Source organism: Lepidochelys kempii, chromosome 4, assembly GCF_965140285.1.
Source record: "Lepidochelys kempii isolate rLepKem1 chromosome 4, rLepKem1.hap1, whole genome shotgun sequence".
NCBI classification, from domain to species: Eukaryota; Metazoa; Chordata; order Testudines; family Cheloniidae; genus Lepidochelys; species Lepidochelys kempii.
This window is the reverse complement of record NC_136383.1, coordinates 14,596,186-14,620,676: the sequence shown is the minus strand read 5'-3', so window position 1 is coordinate 14,620,676 and position 24,491 is coordinate 14,596,186. Positions and strand designations below refer to the sequence as shown.

At 39.7% G+C, this 24,491-nt stretch overlaps 1 long non-coding RNA gene across 6 annotated transcripts in view; it reads right to left on the bottom strand.

Moving 5' to 3' along the window:
* Window positions 1-24,491, bottom strand: part of LOC140910162 (uncharacterized) — a 379,881-nt gene that overhangs the window by 192,237 nt on the left and 163,153 nt on the right. For 4 of the 6 annotated variants that reach the window (XR_012158436.1, XR_012158437.2, XR_012158434.2 and 1 more), the window contains exon 3: window positions 3,608-3,715. The exons of the other annotated variants lie outside the window; for them this stretch is intronic. This is a non-coding gene — a long non-coding RNA (uncharacterized LOC140910162). The remainder of the gene's footprint in view (window positions 1-3,607; window positions 3,716-24,491) is intronic. 6 annotated transcript variants of the gene reach the window in all.

Below are 24,491 nucleotides of genomic sequence, written 5' to 3'. Positions count from 1 at the left end.
CCAGTCCCAGATGTTTCAGAGGACGGTGCAAGAAATCCCACAGTAGGCAGATGGGGGAGAATCAGTCCCAAGAAGATCTCATCCTAATTCTGAATACTTAACAATTAGCTTCAGACCTGAAATGTGAGGTTTAACATCACTTCCAGAAGAAATTTATTAGAAATAGCTATTAGAATTCTGCATATTCTTGTTGTCCAAACTGTAATTGATCCTTGTAAGTTTCTGGACTCAACCACACCTTGTGGCAAACATACATTTCTTAAATACTTTTAAAATTTCTTTCATGAAATGTAAATCAGTGAGATCTATCATAGCAGGAGCTACTAATCCAAATAATGTCCTACTGTACTGTCAAGACACAGGAACAGATCCTGCTCCTATTGTAGTCAATGCCAAAACTCCCACTGACTCCTATGGAAGCAGAATAAGGCTCATAAACAGAGAGGTAATAAACGTCATTCAGTACTCACTTTGAGAGTCAATCAGTAGCACAACCAATACCTATACAAAGCAAAAAAAAGGGCAGAAAGACAAAGGATTTAATAGCTTTGAGGGAGTACAATGCTTGGAAAAACTGCAGTAATGTTTCAACTTTTCTCTTAAATAATCACGCTGAACACTGTTTTGTCAGACAGCTATAACCGAATAGTCCTCATGACAACCTGTAAGGTAGGTATTTTTATTAGAGCTAGTTGGAAAATTCCAAATTATTGTTTGCTGGAAGTTCCAAAAAAAGTTTTGTTTTTGTTCTTAATTTCCTGTGATTTTTTGTGTGTGATAAAAAACAGAAATAAAAAACTGAAAAACTCTTGATTTTCAAAAACAATTTTCACTAAAAAAAAAAAACTTTGGATTTTGATTTAAAAAAAATTGGTTTTCAAAAGCCAGAAATGTTTGCTAAAAACTGAAAATGTTGGGGGAGGGATGTTATTTCTGCTTTTTTGTTGAAAAAATGGAAAATTCTTACCATAACAAAAATTTTCTATGAAAATTGACACTTTGATGAAGGAAATGTGTTTTGATCCAAAGCGCTCTTTCATAAAAAATAAAAACATTTTGTCCATTATACAGAATAGAAAACCAAGGCTCAGACAGGTTAAGTGACTTCCCCACGTCCACACAGCAAGTCAGCGTCAGAGCTGAGGTTCCGATTCCAGAGACTCCCAACCTCATTTATTTTCCTCTAAAGCATTTTCTCTCTCAGTTCCTATCTGAGACTTTTGTGACCGTATTTTCAATTGATGCTGAAGATCTCCAGTATGCTGCACAAACAAAATTTTCCACATGAGAAGAAGACATGGCCCTGGCAGGATGCAGAAACAGTGTTAATTCATGAATTACAGGGAGTACCTGTTAGATCAGTTCTTGATTAGGAATGGGTGAAAAAAAATTATGGATCCAAACCTTCCCCTATCCTTTGAAACAAACCATTATTTAAGTTGGGAAAAGTGCTGTTCAACTTTTTCTCCTGCTCACACTTGTGCTCTTGGGATCCAACCAACAATAGAAGCTATTCATATCATTTTTCTGGCTCAAATGGAATGAGGAAACACCAGAAATCTTAATAAGAAAACTTGATTTCAGGAGATATCCTGTCCCTGCTCCAAATGGTTAATGATCTCAAACAGTCTTACAATCTACACCTTTTAAAAGCTTAGATTCTTTTCTCATCTTTTGCCCAGAAATCCTGCTTTTGAGTCCTGGGCATGCCTATATGGAGACATATTTTAGTACATCTGTAGCATTAACTAATGAGATAGGTAAAATGTGAGTCTCCCCTGATTACATACATACAGAAATATCAAAAAAATTGTATCCACCTTTTTTTCTTTCAGTGATTTTCACTACTGATGCTGATGCCAGGCAAAGAGAAAGCTGGCACTCAGGAAATGAGATTCCCACATAGTTCTGCTAATGAATCTCAGTCTGATCTGCAAGACACTTCTCTTCCATTAAGAGGCCCCTCCTAAGGGGAAAAAAAATCCGCCAGTATATATGGCAGATAATGTGGCTATGCACAACTATCCACAAAGGACTAAGCTGCACTTAAACCAGATTTATGTCGCATATGACCAAGTACAACTGATTTGGACTCATGTCTCCAGGTATGCATTGACAGACTATTATCTGACTGCAACATGTAGCCTGTCCTAGCTCCTTTGTTAAATGCAAAATATCTCAGTTCTCATTCCAGTCTAAAAACAATAACATGGTGCAGGTGTCGCTCAATGCCTAGTTTGGGTGGAAGAACTTTCATTGCCAGTGATGATGCACAAGAAGGAAAGAATTCTACTTTGCTCTCAGACCAAGTTTGCAGGGCTGGCCATAAGAAACCCCCCAACCTCCAATTCTACTTGTAAACTGAGCACATTTGATACCGAAATCTGAAAAACACAATAAATATGCAATACCATTCTGCCTTTTTTTTTTTTTTTAACAAAGCTGCTCTTCAGACTGGAGCAGCTCTTTACTTTATCTTGTTCCAGACACTGAACGGTCTTGATCTAAATCCACAGTACTTTAGCAAACGCATTTTGCTTTAGAAAAGTCCATAAAACCTTTCTTGAAAGGGAACTTTGCTATTTAAAATAATCAGCCACCCATCGATGTTAATCTTTAAGTGAAGGGCCTTCACTTTCCAAAAGCAGCTTTCCATATACTGCACAGATGTCACAGATTCAGGGAACCTGCAAAGACTCTATTGTTCAGGGAAAGGGAAAGGGGAAAACAAACTTGCTTCCATAACTTCATGGAATGATGCTGTGGGCCAATTTCAGCCCTGATGTAATGCCAATGATTTTAGTCCAACTGATACAAGGCCAGTGGAGAAGGAAAGCAGTTATACCACGGATGACTTTGATATCATGAGTCTAATCCAATGCCCACTGACGTCAATGGAAAGACTCCCACTGACTTAAATGAGCTTGGAATTGAGCCACAGTGCACAATACAAGTAACTACTCAAAGATTTTCTTTCTTTCCTTCTCTCTCTCTTTCTCCCATTTAATGTGCTTGCCTGCCAGTCAGGAAAGAAAGATGGAACTAAGCGCCGCAGATTAAAGGGCAAAGGGAGGAGAGGGAATCAGAAAAGTCATTCACTCTCCCAGTGGAAGAGAAGCACGTCTGCTCACAAAGGCAGTGACAAATGGCATGGTTAAGGCTTTCAAACAAATATATATATCTCAATAAGACGGTGTGAGCAAGTACATCTCCCACACACTACTTTTTTCTAAGGAAGCATCCAATGCCACTTGCCATGATAACTAAATTTATTATTAACTGTGTATTTCATGATGTTAGTGACAATATGTTAATGTGATTTTTCACGTCCTCCTGCAGTGAACAGATGGCTCCTTTTACTTTACTTTCCACATCAAGTGTGATTATTTCTTGGTGCCAAAAGCCACCTGCCGCTCCTCGGTCTCCAGTCTAATTTTTTATGTTGGTAAAACACAGCAGGACTTGTTATCAGTTGGATGGCATCTTAATAAAAGGAGACATGCCAACATATTGACATCATGTTCAAGGGGAAATTTTCGCCCCTGTTCCTGCCCCTCCCCCACTCAAAAATATATTTTTTAAAAATACCCATAAAAACAGACCATACCAGTTTCAAGATGCTCCAGTACAAATTTTGGGCCCAATGCCAAGATGCAGAGTTGGCCTCCTTTTGTTCCCGCACCAAGCACCTCACTCAGGGCTCTGATCTCTCGTCCTGTGTAATGATAATTAGTCATAACATATTCAGAAGTCAAATGTAAGCAGGAATACATTAACATTGAGATCAGTGCTGGGATCATTTTCATTGGGAAAATGACAAAGAAGGACACAAAAATTAAAATACGGGATGTGGATTCACAGTATCACTTTCAAATACATGAAGGGTAAACTCATTTGTTTGTCAGTCACGAGCTGGCACTCAGCAGACAGCTGTGGTTTACAATAAACAAACAATAGGAGCCTGATAAGCCACTGTTGCCGATTTCAATTTTTCTTCACCTTGTTGGAAACAAAGAAGGACAACGATTTAGGCCAAAGCCATCAAAAGCGGGAGCCTAAAGTTAGGCTCATAACTCCATATTTAGGCATCTAAATAATTGGCCTAATTTTGAAAAGTCCTGAGCATCCAGTATCTCCGATTGACATTTAGGAGCAGCTGGATGCTCAGCAATTTTGAAATTCAGGGTGGGTTTTTCAAAATATGCCTACGTAATTTAGACACACAAGTCTCACTGAAAGCTAACGGGACTTGTGGTCCTAGCTGACAGAGACACATTTGAAAATCCCACCTCGGGTTCTTTATGTGGGTGCTTAAATATGACTTACGAGGCTAACTTTATACATCCATATTTGAATATCTTGGGTTTCGGCTACGAACGACATGAGATAAAGTCTGTCCAGGAGACAGCATAAGTCTAATATTTTCTTCAATAGTCATTTGCTTCTGTGTCATGTTAGAGAAGAAAATGAAAACACCACTAGTGAGATTTCATTATTTCAAAATTTGTATTCTTGGTTAAAACTTTATTTATTCATTTTAGTTACAGAGGGGCTCATGCCAAACCCCTGAATCTGAAAGCCCCTGCACTTAAGGAAAAGTTGAGTACTAGGCTTACTGACCAACTACTTCGATAAGCAGACTAACAAGTCTAACGAACAGCCTGTAGTGTTACAAATATGGAGCATAGCTTTGCTGGTGCTGGCGTTGTGGGAATGAGATGTCAGAAGGGGAAATAATTTTTATTTAAATATGTAAAGAAAATATCATAGGTACGTACATTGCTTTTTTGTATAGAGGATCCCTTCAAAACAATTTCTCCAAGTGTGAAAGTCTCTCTTTAATAGCAAACTTGAGCCTGATCCAAAGTCCTCTGACATCAATGAGAGTCTTTCCAATCAGTTCCTGGGGCTGTGGATCACACCTTATCTCAGGTACTGTTTTTAAGAGAAAGTCATGGTCCACAGGATTTTGAGACAGGATATTTCTGAGTTCCAGTTGTCTCTGATACTGATTTCCTTTGTGGCCTTGAGCAAGACATTTTATCTCCTATCCTCCTTCCCATCTGTAAATAAGGTCAATAGATATTTTTTAAGCCTCCTTGCTTTATTACAGAAGTATTTTATTTGTATGAAAGAAATGAAGGCAGGCTGTGATTGCCAAGATGATCTCATGTACTTCTGACCTTCTTTAGGTCTTGAGACCTCTCTTTCCAGACTCATAAATATCCTCTATGGGGTTTTGGTCAGCATTAGTTGGCAGTTTTGGTCATACTGCACCTCTTGACAGTTTTTAAAATGATTGACCAGCGATTGCAGGCAATTAGCAGATATAAATATCTGGTCTAATGATATTTATGTGTAGTCTATTCAGTGTTTTTCTTAAATTGGTGAAAAAAATATTTTTTCTTGTTACCTGGTCACCTCTGTAGATAGTCAAATAATATTTGGCAAATTATGCACAATTTTTCCATCAATCTATGACTAATTTATTCATGAATCATTTGAATTTGCATTATTTTATCTCCTGTAGTTAGGCGTGGTAAAATTCATTTTTTTAATTCTATAAGTTTGATAATTTTGACCATGTTTATTTTAAGCATATTTTTATCTTTTATCAATTTACATTTCTACAGCTGCATAAAATTATGCGTTTTAAAAATAGATAAAATTGAAAAAAATGTTTATTATATCTTATCTATTCATTTTATCTATTTACATTATAGGAAATTGTTGTGGAAGTCAGACAATTATGTAATGAGAATAGATGCTGAGATTCAAAAGTTTAAAGTTTTGTAACTGTAACTGTCAACATCACATGTTAAAATAATAACAAAGTAAAGAGCCTTAAATCAAATACTAAATTCTCAAGCAACATTTTTATTACTTTACCTATTTGTACATTTTGAGTGTTATTGATGAAAATATTTTCCTCAATTTGTGTGTGCATGGTGAAATCGATGTTTACCGACATTTACCAATTTAATCTTTCCAAGCCTAACTGTAGATAACACTGTGGGATCTTATCTCCCATGCTGCTCAAGGCCAAAGCTGGCTAGAAATTGCAGAGGGAGCGGGGGAGTAGGTTGTAAAAATTTTTGAAGAAAAAACATTTCTATTTTCCCTTGTTTAAAAAAGAAAAAAAAGTTTCCAACCACCTCTGCTCAACATATTCATGAAGCCTCTGGATAAGAACTCTCTTAAATATTCTGTGTGCAACATCAGTAGGTTGATGATAGATATTACAGTATTTTAGAGCTGAGTGATGTTTTTGTTTTTGTTTTGTTTTGACAAATAATGGCTGTTCAAAGGAAACAAAATCTTTTCCGTGGGTTTTTTTTTTATTTTGGTTAATCGAAATGAATGAGGGGGCAGGAAAGAAGAGAAAAGGTAACTCAGAAAGCTGGGCTTTTCTATTTTTGAGAAATGAAATGAAATCTTTCAATATGAAAGGAAATGAAAATCATTTCGCTTCATTCCATTTTCAGGAAACGTTCCATGAAAATTTTCAAACATGAACCAAACCCATCACTTTTTGACCAGGCCTACTGTATATGTGGAGGGGTTTGGGTTTGTTTCTCCCCCTGCCCCCACTCTTTCCCCCCATTGACACTACAAATTTGGTCTGTTGCCTGAAAGAATGTTAGGACACTATTGAAGGCTGAATGTATCAGAGCTGCCTCATCCTCAACCCTGGGGAAATAGAAGTCTTTTTGCTGGGTACCAGTCATCAGCATGGGAAGTCTCACTCCCTTGTAATCCAGCTTGCTGAGGGGACTGATGAATCTGTTGTAAAACCCTGATGTCACTTCTGACATGCCTTTTCCATGGAAAAGCAGGGCTGAGATGAGCTGACTTTCCCCTCCCCGCCAACTGGGCAATTTGTACAGGCTACACTCTTATTTATCCCGTAATGAACTCACAACAAAAACACACACCTTCATAACCATAAGGCATGATGATTGTAATTCCTTCTTTATATGGCTCGCAGCAGGACTTCATCATTTGCAGCTTCTTCAAAAGGCAGCAGTATGTCTGCTTATTGGTTCAAACAGCTGAGAGCGTATTACCCGCTTCCTATGTTCTTGACACTGGTTTCCCATTCAGTGGAAAATATATGCTAGCACTGTTCTTTTATAAAGCCCTGGTTGGTGTTAGCCTTAGCTGTAGTTGAGCCTTGTTTTGATGTGTATCTGGGTATACTGAAACAAAAGTGAAATCTGTGAAATCCTTTTGGTATTTCCTCCTTCCCAGGAAGTATTCTAATTCTACAGCGGACCATAACGAGAGGTCACATGTATCATGGGTTGTAAGGAAACGTCTAGCAGTTGAGCTGCAACATTCTGGGAGATTGCACAGAGGAAAAGAAAGGCTTTTAAGGTGGGATTTTGAAAAAGCATCTAAAGGACTTAGGAAGCCAAACCCCATTATTTTCAAAGGGACGTCTGTTCCTAATGCCCGTAAGCCTTTTTGAAAATCCAGCCTTTAGTTCATTTATTTGTTTCAAGGCCTTAATATATATAATAAATATATAAAAAGGCTATCCAGAGCCCTTTGCTACTTGGTTAGCGGGAACACTGAGCCAATAAATCTGGACTCTGTTTCATTTCTGCTTTGCACCTCACATCTGAGACCCTGATCTAGCAAAGCACTTAAAAATGCATTTAACTTTAAGCACACAAATAATCCCATTCAAGTAAACAGTGCTATTTACTTACTTAAAATTAAATGTTTAAGGCCTTTGCTAGATTGGGGTCCAAGTCAATGCATGATCACACTGGTAAGCCTTAGGATGTGCATCTTGCTCGTCCCTGCAATCTCTCTGGGTCCATTTTGAACAGGTGTTTGAAGGCTTAAGCCCTAGGTTTTTATTGTATTTTAATTTGTTTTCATTCTGTTGCACTGTGCCCTTAGTGTCTTGCAGTCAACTATACATTGCAGTATTTCCATAAGTTAATTGTAATAAAAATAGTTAGTTTGCATTCTGTGAGTATTATACAGTTGAAAAGTCCTATTCATAGTCACCTGAATTAAAAAGAGAATTATTTCATCTTTGATCACAACTCTGTGTGTGCGCGCACACGTGTGTGTGTGTGTGTGTGTTTGCTTTGCAAAAAGAGTAATAGATTTTAGGGACCCAAAGTACCATTATGATGATGTAGTCTGACCTCCAGAGATTCCTGCATGCAGTCCAAGAACGGGTGGTGGAACTCCAGCAACTCCAGAAAGACAGTCTGGACTGACCACATTCTTTGTTAATTAAATAACACGTTCAAAGCCACACAGCAAACGAAGGTCAGAAGCAAGACTTGAGTCCATGTCCCTTCCCAGTTCGACCTCTAATTCACTCGCTCACAGAGCTTCCTGTAGCATGTGTTCACTGGCAAGAACCTCTGAGGAAGCAGTGAATTTATATGAATGGATATTTACCAAAAAATGAATTTTGAAGTCTTACATGTGAAGATTTGCACAAGAAACCTCATTCTAAGAATTATGCTTATCTCCTCGGGGGGGCATAAAACTTTTATTTTTTATTATACGCTTATTTGTATGGTGGTAGCACCTAGGAGCCCCACCCACTGACCAGTCTCCCATTCTGCAAAGCAATTAAGCACATGCTTAAACTAAACTAAATATGTGAGTAGTTCCATTAAATTAAATGGGATTGCTCATGTCCTTAAAATTAGGTATCTGCTTCAGTAACTTGCTGATTTAAGACCTGATCCAAAGCTCATTAATGTCAATGGACAGATTCCTATACACTGCAGTGGACTCTAGATCAAGCCCTTGGAGCCTAAGGGTTCAATCCTAAACTGGTAGGTGCTGAGCACTCCTCTGAGGTGCTGAGGGCCCTCAACTCACAAGAAGGAATCTCTCCATTGATTTTAATAGACAGAGATCCAAACTCCATATTGGCGTAAGCATGTGCAATTCAACTAGAAATCAACTCAGTTCTATCCATTTTCACTTGAGCTGAACTTGACTTATATCCTTTATATTTCATTTTGTATTCTGAGTTCTGGGAGTCAAATGCTGCTTGGAGAAGAACCTCAGCTTGCAGCTGGGTTTTTTTGTGTGTATTTTCATCGCCCGCAGTGGCTGATTTTGCAAACTACACCACACTCTGGGCCCACACGCCTTTGAGGGTAGGAGTAAGCCCTTCATTAGAAGTCATTTCGGTGGCTGGAATGTAGTCTCTCTCCCAATAATGTCTAGTATCATTTAAAACAAATTAATATTTCATTTCGTGCTCAGGTCATAATTCTCAGCATGGCACACATTACAAATGACCTTAAAGATGGACATGCAACAAACATCATTAGCAAATCAGAAAAATCCAAAAACCCCTTTAGACCTAAATCTTCCACCCTCTTTCTTTGGCTATTGGAACCTCATTTTCATAATTTAATTAATCTGATATTGGTAAATTACAGCACTTTCCCCTTAGGCTACTAGATAGTCTCTGTATATTCTATTATAAAATTGGTTCATTCATAATTTCTCTATATTGCCACTAAGCAGAACTACCTGGTTAAATTATGATGATGGTGCCTCATTACACGCACATTCTGAGACACTAAGTCATCATTTAATGTCACGAGTGTGCACTGTGTTCACACTGGGTTGCTAGACAGAATAATGCTCTTTTTTGTGCCGCTTTCCAGGAATGCACTTTCAAATTAAAATGAGTCAAACCTGGTAGATACAGATTGTCCAGGAGGGGGTTGGGTGCAGGGGGAGAGGTTTGGAAATAGTTAAGGTACAGGTATTGGAATGCAGTCGGAGACCAGAGCTTACTAGTTTAACTGAAGGACAAGTACAAATCTCATTAGGGAACTTCCACAGGAGCCAAGAAGAGTCTTTGGTTTCACCTACAGGTACAAAACAATAAGCTATTACGCTCTTTTTCTTCTAGAAAGTAAATGTTACAAGGAAGACAACTAAATAAGTCAGCCTTTACGAGGATCAGGCTCCTTTGAATCCCCAACTATCTGTTTTGGCAAGGTTTCTGATGCTTGCGTTATCACTTTGATATTAATACCCCTAATCCCCTGGGAGTAAGCTATTGTTTGACTCAGAGTAAGCTCTTTCCCTCAATATATGAGGCTAAATGTTAAATTAAACAGTCCTTCATCTAGGTAGAACATTATGCAGCAACTGTATGAGTGTTAGATATAGACAATTTGCTTCTTTTTTTTTTCTTTTTTTAATCATGCAGTCTAATAAGATCTCCAGGAGTAATCTCCCTACCAAAGTCTAAAGCAAATACGATCACATCTAGTCAGTCACCTACTTTAACCTCCCATCGAAATTACAGCCACACAATCTTTTCTGATTGTTTCAATCAAAACAAAATGAATAAACTTAACCCAGAGAATATTTAACTATCCACTGGAGTTTCCCGTAAAACCTTCACAATGTGATTTATCTGAACACTGGTGAAATTGCCTGCAATGCCTGGCCTCTGTGTTTAGCATACAATACAGTTCATTATTATCCCACCAGCTCTGGCCAAGCAACTCAATAAAAAAAAAAATTTTTTTTAAAGGAAAAGAAAATAAAGATTCTAATCTTAGATGGGGAGGGAAAGCAGGAGGACCAAGGCTATAGAAATTGCCTTCTGTATAGCTAGTGACTTTAGGTTGAGTTTACTGAAGTGCAGTGAAAAAAATATGGGAGTTATTTTAGCACTGATTGCAAAAGAAAATTACTTACACATTGACACAGAAATAGATGGACAAGCGAGTGCAATTCTAATCTGGTGGGCACTGGATATGTCATGCTTATTTTTTTCTTGAAAATACAAGAGGTTGCCAGTTTGATGCCGCCTTGAAAGTAAGTTCAAATTTTAATCCTGCACCTTTTTTCTCCCTATATATTAAGCAATATGTAACCATGCAGATATAGTGGCCCTTCTGACAACACCAGTGTTCCACTACTAAGACCATTGTCACCACTCTGCTGCGTTTAGTAGCATTCTGGGGTCTTGCAGGTTGACTCCTCTGATGAATCCCATCCCCCTACATCCAGACCCCCTGCACCAAGACCCCTCACTCGAACCCCACCAAGCCCCATTTCCATTGCATCCAGATGCCCCCCTGCTGAGCCCTATCCCCCTCACACCCAGACCCCCCTGTGCTGAGCCCCAAACCACCTTACAGGGACCCCACCACAGAGTCCCATTCGCCCCACACCCAGAATCCCCCAATAAGCCCCTGTGCATCTAGATCCCCGCCATATCCAGACCCCCACACTGAGCAGCCTGCATGCAGACTGCCCCACACAAAACCCTCTCACGCCACACCTGGATCCCCCCCACACTAAGCCCCTCCACACTTGGATCCTGCTGGGCTGAGCCTGCTTGCCTCACACCTGGATTCGGGGGGGGTGGGGGGGCAGCACTGTTTTTGTGGTGCCCCCTGCACAGAGGGGCAGAGCCCCAGCGTCTTTTTATTTCATTGCTGGAGCCCGGGCTCTAGGACCCTGCAGGGTGGAAGGGTCCCAAAGCTGCAGCTCTAGTCTGAGCCCAGAAGTCTGCAGCGCAAAGAAACAGCCCCCCAGACAGAGCCCTGCAAGCCCGAGTCAGCTGTCATAGGCTAGCCGCAGGTTTTTCTTTGCTGTATAGACCTACCCTTAAAGTCTTCTGTGCTTGATGTATATGGAAATACCAGTTTTGCCCTCTGCCCTGAATCTTTTTTGTCATCTGTATTGTTACAGACATACTTGCTGACAGGTATTTTGAAATAAATTACCAAAATAATTGAAAATGGCGTGATCATATTGAGTTGCGTTATTTTGACAAATAAAATACGCAGAATTTTTAATTTTTTGGCTCAGAATTCCCTCAGCAATAAACAAGGGAAAGAAACAAGATGGAGACTTGTTATTCTCTATGACTTAGGTAAGGGACAGATTTTCAGATCTGTTCAATACCCACAACCAGTGTCACAATGGGAATTGCTGGATGCTACGCCTTGAAAAATCGGGTCCAAATAGTGGGTGCTCCTAGACACTTGAAAATCTAACCCTGAGATTTTGAAAATGTAGACCCACATGAAAACAAAACAACTACATTCTACTTTCTTACCTCAGTCAAAATACAATGGCAAGCAATGGGTGGGGGGTTGTGATTACACAGCACAATGATGCTAATTCTTGTGATTTTATCATGAGTCTCACAATATTTGGTGTTTCTCAAAGCCCCTGCTCCTGGAGCTATGTGAATATGAAAACCTAGGCTTTCCTTTGAAAACAAAAAAGTAAGTTTCTTGCTCATGTTTGTGAATAAAAGCTCAAAGACATGACTCGAGCCTATCCTAAGCACTCAAAAACCAGTAGAGAATAAAAATGACCCCAACATTATTATTTTTTAAAAATCTCTTGGTTTTTAAACCAATCTTATGCTTTCTGTGAGCCTGATGCATGATTTTTGAACCCTGGGCAATGGCAATACTGTAACATGCTACCACGTTGGGGATCTGACCACAAATGCTGAATACCTGGGAACGGTCTAAAGGACCAAGTATGTATGCTCAGCTTGCAAAGAGAGGAAGCAACTGGTATTGCTCAGTAATGATGCGGCTCAGAAAGAGGCAGCCAGTCCTGAGCGTGAAAGATGTCAGCTCTACACGTATGGATAAAGGGAAGCAAAGGAAGGAATAGACAGGTCCCAGAAGGGCTTGCTATAGGGTCCAGTTTTCATGGCACAGCCCAGCTTTGAGAAGATTACATTTATCTGGTAGTTCTTTAAATGGTGCTGCAAATGACTTTTGCTTCACAATGCTGTGCATTTCCAAGAACAGGGACACCCCAAAGGAGCTACCACCATCACCTATGCAGATACATACACACAAAAGGACTATAACCAAATTTCATCACCCCTTTTCACCCGTTCGCCGATTCTGCTGAGGGAAATCATACGCTACTTACTATTCATATTCACTAACATAAGAGAGAGAGAACAAGCTGTTTAATGCCTTGCAGATGAACATGCATGGAAAAGCGGCTCTGACTGCCCACTGGACAGCCAGCGGTAATTTACTACGGATCTGGTATCTCCCTCCATGGCAAAGAGTGACTTTCATTACAGTAGAATCTCTAACAAATAATGTGTCAAATGTTTGATATAACAAGTATTTATTCCCCTTCTTATCATTCATATTCACTCACTCTCACTTTTAATATTCTCATTGCATATACATGAAACAAGATGTTGCAAAAATATTCCTGGACTCTGAAGCCTGAAAAAAAAGTACAAAACAGATACCCCACGGCATCTGTTATCTATTAATTATTATTATAGTATGTGATAAGTGCTTTACTGAACAAATAAAGAGATAAAGCCTCTTCCCTAAAGATACTGACAATCTATTTAATTATAATCTAACAAGAATCTCATTATTGTAATAAATAGTTGCCTAGTGTAAGAGGACTGGGTCCCTTCGAATAGTACAGTAGCAACCCTCAAACACTGTCTCCTTTGCAGCTGAACTAACAGCCTGATGTGAAAGCCCCATGGGGATTAATAGTTTCGAAAGACATTGGGTGATTAATTGTCATTGGTGATATGCATGTTTCCTCCTATATCTGTGACAGTTTTGACACAAGTAGAAGGCTTACAAAGGTGTGCCTGACAGAGGATTCCTTAATTATAACACAAAATGGATGAGCCTGACTGAGTTTTCCTTGCAAATGCCAGTTTTATTTAAGTGCTGAGTGAGTGAGAGGTTGTTCTTTGCCAGAAGAACTGGAGACAGCCAGCAACATCACAGAGTAATAAAGTTGTTTGTCAGCTCTCCAGAGATGCCTTAAGCTCCAGCCTTTCCCCAAGGGAAAGAACAACATAATAGGGATGTAATAACACAAGAGGCCTGGGAGAGAGTGCAGATTCTTATCCAAGGGGCATTTTTAACCCAGGAATTAAGCTTGTCAGTGGGCTTGCTAAAATCCCATTGCACTGTTTAACTTTAAAGACGTGAGCATGTAGGCATAGCAGTTTACTAGGTGATTTGTGGGGTCTACTCTTCTATAGACCTAGGCATCCCTACACACACACACACACACACACACAGAGTGTCTAATGAGCAAGTGATGAAACTTCATGATAAACCCTAGACTTCTGTTGCATAGGATTCTGCCAAGGCAAGGAATGCAGTTGCAATATTAGCCAGGGGAGCTGCCTGGTTCAGAGTGTTGGTAGTGTGATACAGAGCCTGCCAGTCCCCAGTTGCCCATATCTAATTGAGCTCCGGTCAGCGGTTCCTAAAAGTTGTCACCATCTGACGTGAAAGAGATTCAGCTGGGGGCTGGAATGGGACCATCAATCTCTGTTCCCACACTTTATAAACAACGACCTGAGTCAGCACTGATACCCGAGTTGAGAGTCTCAACAAAGAGACCCACCAGGGCCACGAGAACTAAACCCTTAAAGGGGATCCGTTCAGATGAGGGGTAGAATGCATGGATAGGACAGTGTGGAAAAGCTTGTACTCTCTTTACCTGTGTTCTACCTATTCTGTTTGGTTCTCTAGTCACCACTCTTTTAACCACCATGCTCTCTATTCATAGAAGCAGTGGTTTGGAATCCTGGAAGTAGAGGAATAGAAAAGAAGAAAGTTCATATGCAGTGTAACATCTGGCACCTCTAAATAGCACCAAGATACTGACAAAAGTTACCTAATGGGAAGATAAAAATACAGGGTTTCTTTGGGTTAGAGAGTACAGGTATAGAGGAAGGAGTGGCTGAACAGCCACCGGAGTGGGGGAGCTGCAGGCAGGGCCATGGCTCAGAAGACACAGGGTGATGCCGCTTCCCACAGGCCTCCAGTGCAGGCTAGTGAGTAAATAATACAAATTGGGCCCTTTATTGCAATCTTTTTACCCATTTTTCAACTTAAGGGAAATGATTATTATCTGATCCAAAATTTTACCTTGGATTGCTTGGTCCCATTTCCACATCTTGAATCAGGACCATGCCTGGAGATTTTCCAGTGATCCTAACTTGGCAAGGAATTGACATCTTGATTACTGTCCAGAATATTCAAAAAACAAAATAATGGACCAAAACCTTCTGTCAGCTGCCTTGGTACACCCCTCCCCGCACCTTGCTTTCAATGGGATTGCAATGCTGTAACAGAGGTGGATTGACCCCAATTATTAGGCTTCAGCAGTCACTATATTCCTGACATATAAGGGCAGGGCAGAAGAGAGGATGAGCTTTGTGTTGAAGAGGGAAAGATCTGCTGAAAGCACGAAGCCAGTAAGGAAATAGGCCATTGCATGCTATGCATAGGCATGGATTAAAGTAATACAGCAGAGTCCATGCAAGTGTTTAAGGAATGTGTCCATCTCTGATTCTGCAAAGATTGCACTAGGCAGCTGACTCACAGATCATGAAGGGGGAAAAAAGGCTTTCGCCCAAAGTTCTTACAATCTTTTGGAGATGGTCAAAATTCAAGTGCATTATGTCTTTCACCCATTTTAGATACAGCTGATAGCAGTATATACAACTGTTCTTCAATAGTTCTGCTCCTTTGTAGAAGGTCTCAGAGAGTGTTGCTGGACAGCTGTTCCTTCCCCAAAATTTCCACCAATGGTCCACTGAATGCATCCAATGAAGTGAGCTGTAGCTCACGAATAACAAATAAACAAATAAACAAATAAAATTTATAAATAAATTTGTTAGTCTCTAAGGTGCCACAAGTACTCCTTTTCTTTTCACCAATGGTCTTGTTCTGTCCATTGTGTATATGATGTTGGATGAGAACGAGGTATTTTGGGTTGCAATGCTATCAGTATATAGATGACTTACAGCTCTACATCTCCTTTTCATTATATCTAGGTGGCACAGTTTATTTGCTTTCTGGATGCCTGACTGAGAGAAGGACAAGGATAAACAAACCACCTGAAATTCACCCCAAAAGAGATGGATGTGATAATCGCTAGCAAGGGGAAGCAACTTGAGGAATTGACAACAGCATTGCCACACCTGGCCAGAGAAGTTTGTTATCTTGAGATACTTTTGGATCCTTGATTGTTCTTGGATTTCCAGGGAGGATCAGTGACTCATACCTCTTTTTTTCTCCCATCTGCTAGTTGCTAATAAGTCACAGCCTTTTCCTTATTATGTGAAACTTGCCACAGTCTTTCAGGCCTTTGTCACCAGTGCACTCTGCTTTGGGCTGTGGCCTATGCTTGTTTAACAGAGTGAGTTGATGTGAGCACACTACTCCTGTGCTCTAACAACTGCTCTGTCTTCTCATCTTCCTCTGGGTACAATCTATGGTACCTAAGTGTGTGTGTACATACACCCTTCAGGGATTCTAATATAGAAAGTCATAAATGGGTTTGAACCGGTCACCTTTGGACAGCCTCTCTTCTCCATTTATCACTATGATGGCTGATATCATTCAAAGATTTTTTTTCCTGCCAATTTGTTGATGGGCTCCTGTGGGGGTTAAAAGAAGAACATTGCCTCCCTATGGCTGTGTACCAGAAGTCCAATTTACTGATCTTTAGAGCACCGTGCAAGATATATCTTTTTGGTCAAAACAATATGGAGCATTAGTAGATTATCAATCAATGAATGGGACAATACAGGGAAGAGAGTTGTACATAATTTATATCATGCAACGTTTGATTTAATGTTTAGTAGAATTTAATCGGTCACGTGCCCAGATGCTAGTGTCAGGTGCATAACAAATCATTTTCAAAAGTACTCAACGTTGGCCTAACTTTGCTCCCCTGGGAGTCAACTGGGGTTCTACTGTTCACCTAACTAAAAATATGTGTTTACTTTTGGAGAAGATGTTTTATTTATTTAGGGTGGAATTTTTAGACAGGTGAACAGTAGATACACACATTTTTTTTTAGATTCCAAACAGTTCCCTTCTAGCCCAAATCATCCTGTAACAATAAAGAAGTGTCTGTTTATGGATAGAGGAAATATAGACAAAACACAATTAAACCCTGAACTGTTAATAGTAATAGTGAGTTTCCTTTACTATATGAAGATCCAGTACATCAGTAATGTTACTAATAGTCCAGAAATAGCAATCCAGATTTCATGGCATCTGTCCATGCTTGCCTGTAGCCCATAAATCACCTTTTCATAAGATGCCATCTGAGTTAATGATGGGATCCCTTCCTCCTCCATAGTTGAATGTTTATCTTTCCAAAGCCATATGATAATTCTTTTAGCGGAGATCAAGCTTATTCTTAACCAATAATTCAAGATACAAAAATAGTTTTCTTTGGTGCCCGTCTTACATACCCCCCACCCCATGAATACTGTATGCAATATTAGATACTGAAAATTTGTGTGTGCCTATATAAAAACCTCTCAATAAATATTAAGGGCCAAGAACCTCTGCCAGCATAAATTGGCATAGCTCCAGTGACGTTTTATTTTTATACACACACATATACATACATATATATGTGTGTGTGTTATTTAATACTAGCAATATGATATATGAACTTCTATAATGTATTTATTATAATATTGTGTACAGTATGTGTGTATACATAGTAATTTGGGACTGATGATGCATACAGAGCTCTTTCATAGGCTACAGCAGTGATTCTGTACGCCGAAGAGATCAAGTACATATTTTCAGCTGCAAAGACAGGCCTAATTATTAGTGCTGATTAAGAGGTATTTCTGTGTAGCTGAGCATTGGGGCTGTGCATGTGTTTCATTGATCTTGATGGCATACTGTGACAGGATACAGCTGTCCAGATGTGCTCTGTAACCTGCTCCAAGGCCAGCACCTTTACACTGGTACCAGTTCCTTAGCAGGGTGTGTGGAGAGGACTGTTGATGTACACGCTCTGCCTCAAGGAGAGAAACATCAGAAGGGTCTCAATGAACTAGAACCAAATGCCTTCAGGAAGAAAGGAATCTAACCTGACCTTGATGTGTCCAGTTGACTCTCTCCACCTACTGTAGCATTTTGCCCTGAAGCAAACAACGGATACTGCTATGTGATATATAAATGGTAGGTGTGTGCCATTTTTAATTGTGTCTGACTTCAGAAAGTCAGAGATGCACTATTAATCTCAAATTAATATTAAAGGGCCAGATCCTTATCCAGTGTAAATTGGCCTAGCTCCAGTGATGTCAAAACAGCCGCATTAATTTACTCCCGCTGAGGATCTGGCCCTAAATGTGCCACAAATGTGGACTGAAGGGAGACTCCAGGGGTGCAGATCTTTTTCATAAATCTGCATTTGAATACAGGAGGTTAAATATAACCTTTTCATTCTAATGCCTCCTCCTCCTCCAGCACTGCCAGTACTAGAATTGGGCAAATCCTAAAGCAAAATGTGTGAGGGGAGGGCAGAAATGTTAATATTTAAATAATCATTTCCATGTTTTTCCCATTTCGTGTTAGCTTTTTGTCAATATTCTAGCATAGAGTGTTCCGGCAGAAATGTTTGTGGAAGCAATGAATCTTAAGTGAATACTGGACAATATTTAGCAAAAGCAAATTCTGAATTCATAATCACAAGTGTTAGCACTGGGACTCTGATTCAAAGAGTTACGTACATCCAACCAGTGAACACACGCATACCATGCAATCTATGTATCCAGTCAAAACCAATCAACACAACTCAGATTTCAAATACTAAATATTCACATGCCCTAGCTACAGACCAATAATTGTTTACCAGAAGAATTTGACAAAGAATTTTGAATATCAATGACATTTTGTCAGCAACTCCTGGACAGTTGACTGGGTTTCTGTTTCTCAGTTTTCTATCTGTAAAATGGGAATAATAATCTCTCTTTTCTCTGACTCTTTTTCTGTCCTGTCTATTTAGACTGAAAGGTCTTTGAGGTATGGACTATTTCTTATTATGTGCCAACACAATGGGGCCCTGATCTTAGTTGGGACCTTTATGCAGGAACTTTAATTTATTATTGCCTGATCCAAAACTCAGAGCTTTACAGTTAGAGACATAAGAGAAGTAGGTTCTGCATAGTGAACAAAGTTTGCAATCACATGCTGTGCTGCAATTTGTTTATTATGTTCAATGTAAAACAGTCTAAATTCTCCAAAAGAATGTATTGTGCTATATACATATATAGAACCAAAATAATCATATATATATATGATTTGCAGTGGCCAGTCATGTCACATCTGATAACTATGACAAGTCATCAAGATGTTGGGTTAGCACATTGCCTTGGCTTTCAGCTCAGATAAATAGGTAGGAGCTGATAACTCAACAGTAGCTCTGTGCTCCAGCTGCCTAGAGGTATTCCAGTGTAATTAACAGTAGCCCATCCAAGGTTCTTACTGCATTTCGATGTTACATCTAAACATACAGTGGACTTACACATGAGAGCCTTGTATAGAAAGACTGATTGAATAAAAATGCAGTGTGGCAAAAGTTGAAAAACCACAGGAAAAGATTGTGAACTTAACCAAGTAGTTTACCTTTCTTTTTCAAGAGCAACCTAGCCAAGATATTGCCTTACAATTTAACTGATAAACGTTGATAACTCAAAAGGCTGGTAAAGCCATTGGCTACTAATCTGATAGCCTAATACCAGGGGTGGCCAACCTAAGCCTGAGAAGGAGCCAGAATTTACCAATGTACATTTCCAAAGAGCCGCAATAATACATCAGCAGCCCCCCATTAGCTCCCCCCACCATACACACCGCTCCCAGCACCTCCCACCCACCAGCAGCACTGCGGATCAGCGCCTCCCCCTCCTTCCCTGTACCTCCCGATCAGCTGTTTTGTGGCATGCAGGAGGCTGGGGGGTGAAGGGAGAGAAGTGAGGGCACGGCAGGCTGAGGGGAGGGGATGGAAAGGGGTGGAGTGGGGGCAGGACCTATGCCAGAGCAGGGGGTTGAGTAGTGAGCACTGCCCGGCACATTGGAAAGTTGGAGCCTGTAGCTCCAGCCCCGGAGTCAGTGCCTATACAAGGAGCTGCATATTAACCTCTGAAGAGCCGCATGTGTCCCTGGCCTAATACAGAGAAGAGTACATTTAACACAGTAATCATCTGGTAGGGTTTGTATAATGATCTCTCTTCATGAGGTGATTTCTGGATGCTTTTTAGTTTTATATCTTTAAGGACACTTGATCCAGGAAAGCACCTTCCATTAATATCAGGTATGGGTAACTAAAAAAAAGTGTCAGAAAGATAGACCATTTCACAAAAGAAAACCCTTCTCTCATGACTAGAGCTGATTGGGATTTTTTCCTCCCTCACAGAAATTTGACTTTTCAGTCAAACTGAAAGAACCAAAATAATTTGGCCAAAACCTGAAATATTTAGATTCGGAAATACCACAGAGTGCTCCATGCGAGTTGAAGTTTAACTGCCCCGTGCGCGCATTCATTGCTATAAGTTAGACACCCTGGTTGGATTACATCTCTCAATATTCACCGAAATCTCCCCTCTTTATCATTTTTGATGGAAGATTTTTGACCAGCCTTGCTCATGACTTACATTTTTGCCACAATGTGTTTATTTTCCATGAATATTTCTATAAGCATCTGTCAAGTTAAATCCAATGCACTCTAGCTAAAATATCTAATGCTGGCATTTTCAAAGGAGCCTAAGGGGGTTATATGTCCATGCCTAACTCCCTTAGGCTTTTTTGAAAATCCCAGCCTAAATGATAGGAAGAGCTCCAGTTACCCCTAAGTTCGGCTAATGTTAACTTTACAGGAACGACTTCAGGCACATGGAGCAGAGAGCTACCATCTTGTTACCATTGACAGCTGCACAAGTTTAACAGGAGTGATACATGGGTCTACATTCAAAATGGCAGTAGGGAATGACCAGGTTTTACCCTTTTTCTAGCCATTGCTAAGAACACTCAAGCATCTGTTCTGCCATCAATGAGAGCATAGAGCCTAGGAATGGGACCTTCATGCTAGGCTCTGTGCTCTCACTGATGGCAGAAGAGATGCTTATATACATCCATAGTGTATATCTCTGCAACCCCATAACATGTGCCAAGGCACTCCCCATTTTGCATAAAGAAACTACCTGAAGAAATTAACTTTGTTTCATTTGCATTTCTAGTTTTATTTAAAACCAAAAACATTGCAATATTCTATAAGGTGGAAAGTTTCATTGTTTTATATTTCTTGTATAACACAGATTATCTAATGGTACTGACTACATCCTTCCCGGTATATGATCTAAAATTAGCTTCGTCTCCTCCTTTATATTCCTGGACATTATGGACTGGTGGGAGAAAAAAGGAGGCGATGTAAGAATGTGGACTGCGAGAGCAGTTTAGTTATTATAGCTGCCATCGGTAACTTATGTTCAGAGGAACTAGCACAGGTTCCTTGTTTTCTGTGACCTCTGCCACTGTTTATCATTTACCTCTCACCTAAGACTTAATTCTGCAACCTTTACTCATAATATATAGCATTACTCTGTAACTAGTCCCATTGATTAAGTATTACTTGAGTAATACTATGTGGCCCAGCCCAAGATTAAGGGATCTACATGGCCCCAGAGAGGATCCTAGGAGCTCCCCTAGCTAGACTATAAATTATACAAGTTACCATAACTCATGATTTAGTAATACTTGAGTAACTTGAAGTATCTGGTCCACAGTGTGTACTTTTATTTTATTCCTTTTTCCTTTCCCATCTGCCTGTCTTTCTTTAAAATGTATGTATTGATGGGAGAACATTCATTTAAATAATTTGCAAGGGCCTGGCTATGCATGTGACTCGTAACTTAAATGAAAAATCTTTTCTTGTGCAGTGTGCAACTGCAAGCAAAGTTGAGTCCAGAGTATAATAAAATAGAGGTTGAAGGCAATTTTCAGTACATGTTTCCATCCTTCTATGCTTCACAATATTTTCTCTTAACAACATTCCTGGACACTGCCATTTGAAAAGTAATAGACAGATATTCCAGAATATTATGTCTACATAATAACAACAAAATATATGCATACATAGTAAACAATAAGCCACATACTCTCCTTGTGGGTTAGTTTTATTATATCTATGTGAGAGAAGGATAAATTAAGGAGCGCAGAAGCAAAGTAATTTGCCCAACATCAAGGTGTGTCGAAGTAAAACCAAGAATAAAACTTGAATAATCTGCTTGCTCTAAACTCTAGTCACACTATGGGTTCAGTTATGCCATCTAGTCCCAGCCCAACATTAAAGGGTCTACATGGACCCAGAGGGAATGCTAGCTAGACTATAAATTACACAAGTTACCATAACTCATGACTCATGACACAGGCTGAGGTAACTTAGGCCACGTCTACACTACCTGCCGGATCGGCGGGTAGTGATTGATTTATCAGGGATCGATTTATCGCATCTAGTGTAGACGCGATAAATCGATCCCTGATCGCTCTGCCGTCGACTCCGGAACTCCACCACAGTGAGAGGCGGAAGCGGAGTCGACGGGGGAGTGGCAGCCGTCGATCCCACACTGCGAGGATGAGAAGTAAGTGATTCTAAGTCGATCTAAGATATGTCGACTTCAGCTACACTATTCTCGTAGCTGAAGTTGCGTATCTTAAATCGATATTCTCCCCCCCCCGCCCCGCAGTGTAGACCAGGCCTTAGAGCATTACAAGCTTACATGAGGAAGGAATGTCCCTCCATGATATAGCTGGATTGCAGAAATACAGAAGGTTTATTATGTGATGTTTATGATTTCTTATGAAACATCCAGCATTGGTCACTCCAGAGAAAGAATATCAGACTAAATGAAGGCACTGGTCATTTATTCATAGAGAGGGTCAAATAACATTCAAAAATAATTCATTTGACAATATACGTATCAGTTGTCAATTCAAATAATTTCCAGCTACATTTCCCCCATTTGACTAGCTCTGCTTATACTGTACAAAAATTCTGCATGGCAGGAGCATTAAATTCTAATTTATTGTTAGAAACATTTGTTCAACATTAATACCTATGTATTAATTGATGCATAGTTGTTAACCAATCCTCTCCTCCTTTATCATGTTGATACAATCAGCTATTACTTCATTAGCAAACAATGGGCACAATTCTAAAGTCCTTGCTTGGGCAAAAATTCCTTCTGAAGGCAAGGGAAGTTTTGCCTAATGACTTCAGGGGTTGGCCTAATAATTGTAATAATCACCAAAAAAACATAGTTGGGAGACTTCTACGGAAATCATTGCCCATATTTAAATATAACTTATTTTCTACTTGCAGAATATTGATCCAGATTAGCCACAACAAAGGTCAGTGGGCAAACCTCAACTCATTCTGCACTGAGGCCTTCATCAGCTTTAACCACCAACAGGGTTTATGACAAATGAAAAGCCAGGCTTCCAGCTGAATTTCAGTTTAGTTATTTTTGTTTTAATGTATGTGTGAATCAATTAATCCTGTCATAGAAGGGCATCGTAAACTGTGTGCCAGAGTTAATGAGTCAGACATTATCACATCATTACACCAGCTGGCATAATGTAGCATGTGTTGTTTGTCATAATATACACTGCCATGCTTAACAACCATTAATTGTTTACACGAACAGTCATATTTTTCTTCAAAGAACCTTCAGCGACTGGTTAATATTTTGAAGGCTTCTTAAGTGAGTAACTCTTACAAACTAAAAGATAACAACAAAAATAAGCCACTCTTGCAGGAAGCTAAACAAAACAGAATCACACATCACGACAATTAAAGCTCCATCTCTGTCACCTTAAAAAAGAATACACTAATATCTCTAATTCTTATAAGTTCCATGAATTCGATTCCCATTGGTTGACATCCCCACTTATAATAATGATGACTAGTCTTGTCTCTATATAGCATTGACAAAGTCCTGTCCTTATTCTCAAATGCAAACTACAAAAAGCAGAAGAAGGGAAAGAACTTGGGCCTGACTCTTCTCTCTCTCCTTGATGTAAATCAGGAGAAACCCCACTGAAGCCAAGGGAGTCACATCAACGTAAAACTGCTATGACATTGGATGCAGGCCTTCTCTTTATAGGTATAAAGCTTTAGAGAGGAGGTGGTTGTGCCGTGCCCTGCCTTTGCTTGCCCCACTCATAGATCACCTGGGTTTGTCGGCTGAAAATACAGTAATCATTTCTATTTTACCATGATACTTTGGCTGCTAGTATTTCCTTGGCTGACTAAAGACAATATTTGGCCACACATAGCAACAAACTCAGGTTTACCAGCTTTCTATGAATTGGCTCAGTCTGCTTCTGGCCAGATTTGCTGGCCATATGGCTTCCCAGAGCCAAAGGCTAATAACGTATTTAAGGAAGAGATTACTGGAACAGCCAAGAACACTGATTTTGACCCACAGGTACTGTCTATATATATAGACAGATACTCCTCCCATACCCCAACCCCCCAAAAAAACCAGTTACATTGGAGTTAATGGTTTTAAATACATCAATTTTCTTTAGGCAAGCAAATAAAGACTCTTAAATGAGCACTGAAGTGGAAAAAACACAAACCAAACATTGGGAAACCCATTAGTTTCAAGGTAAGGTATC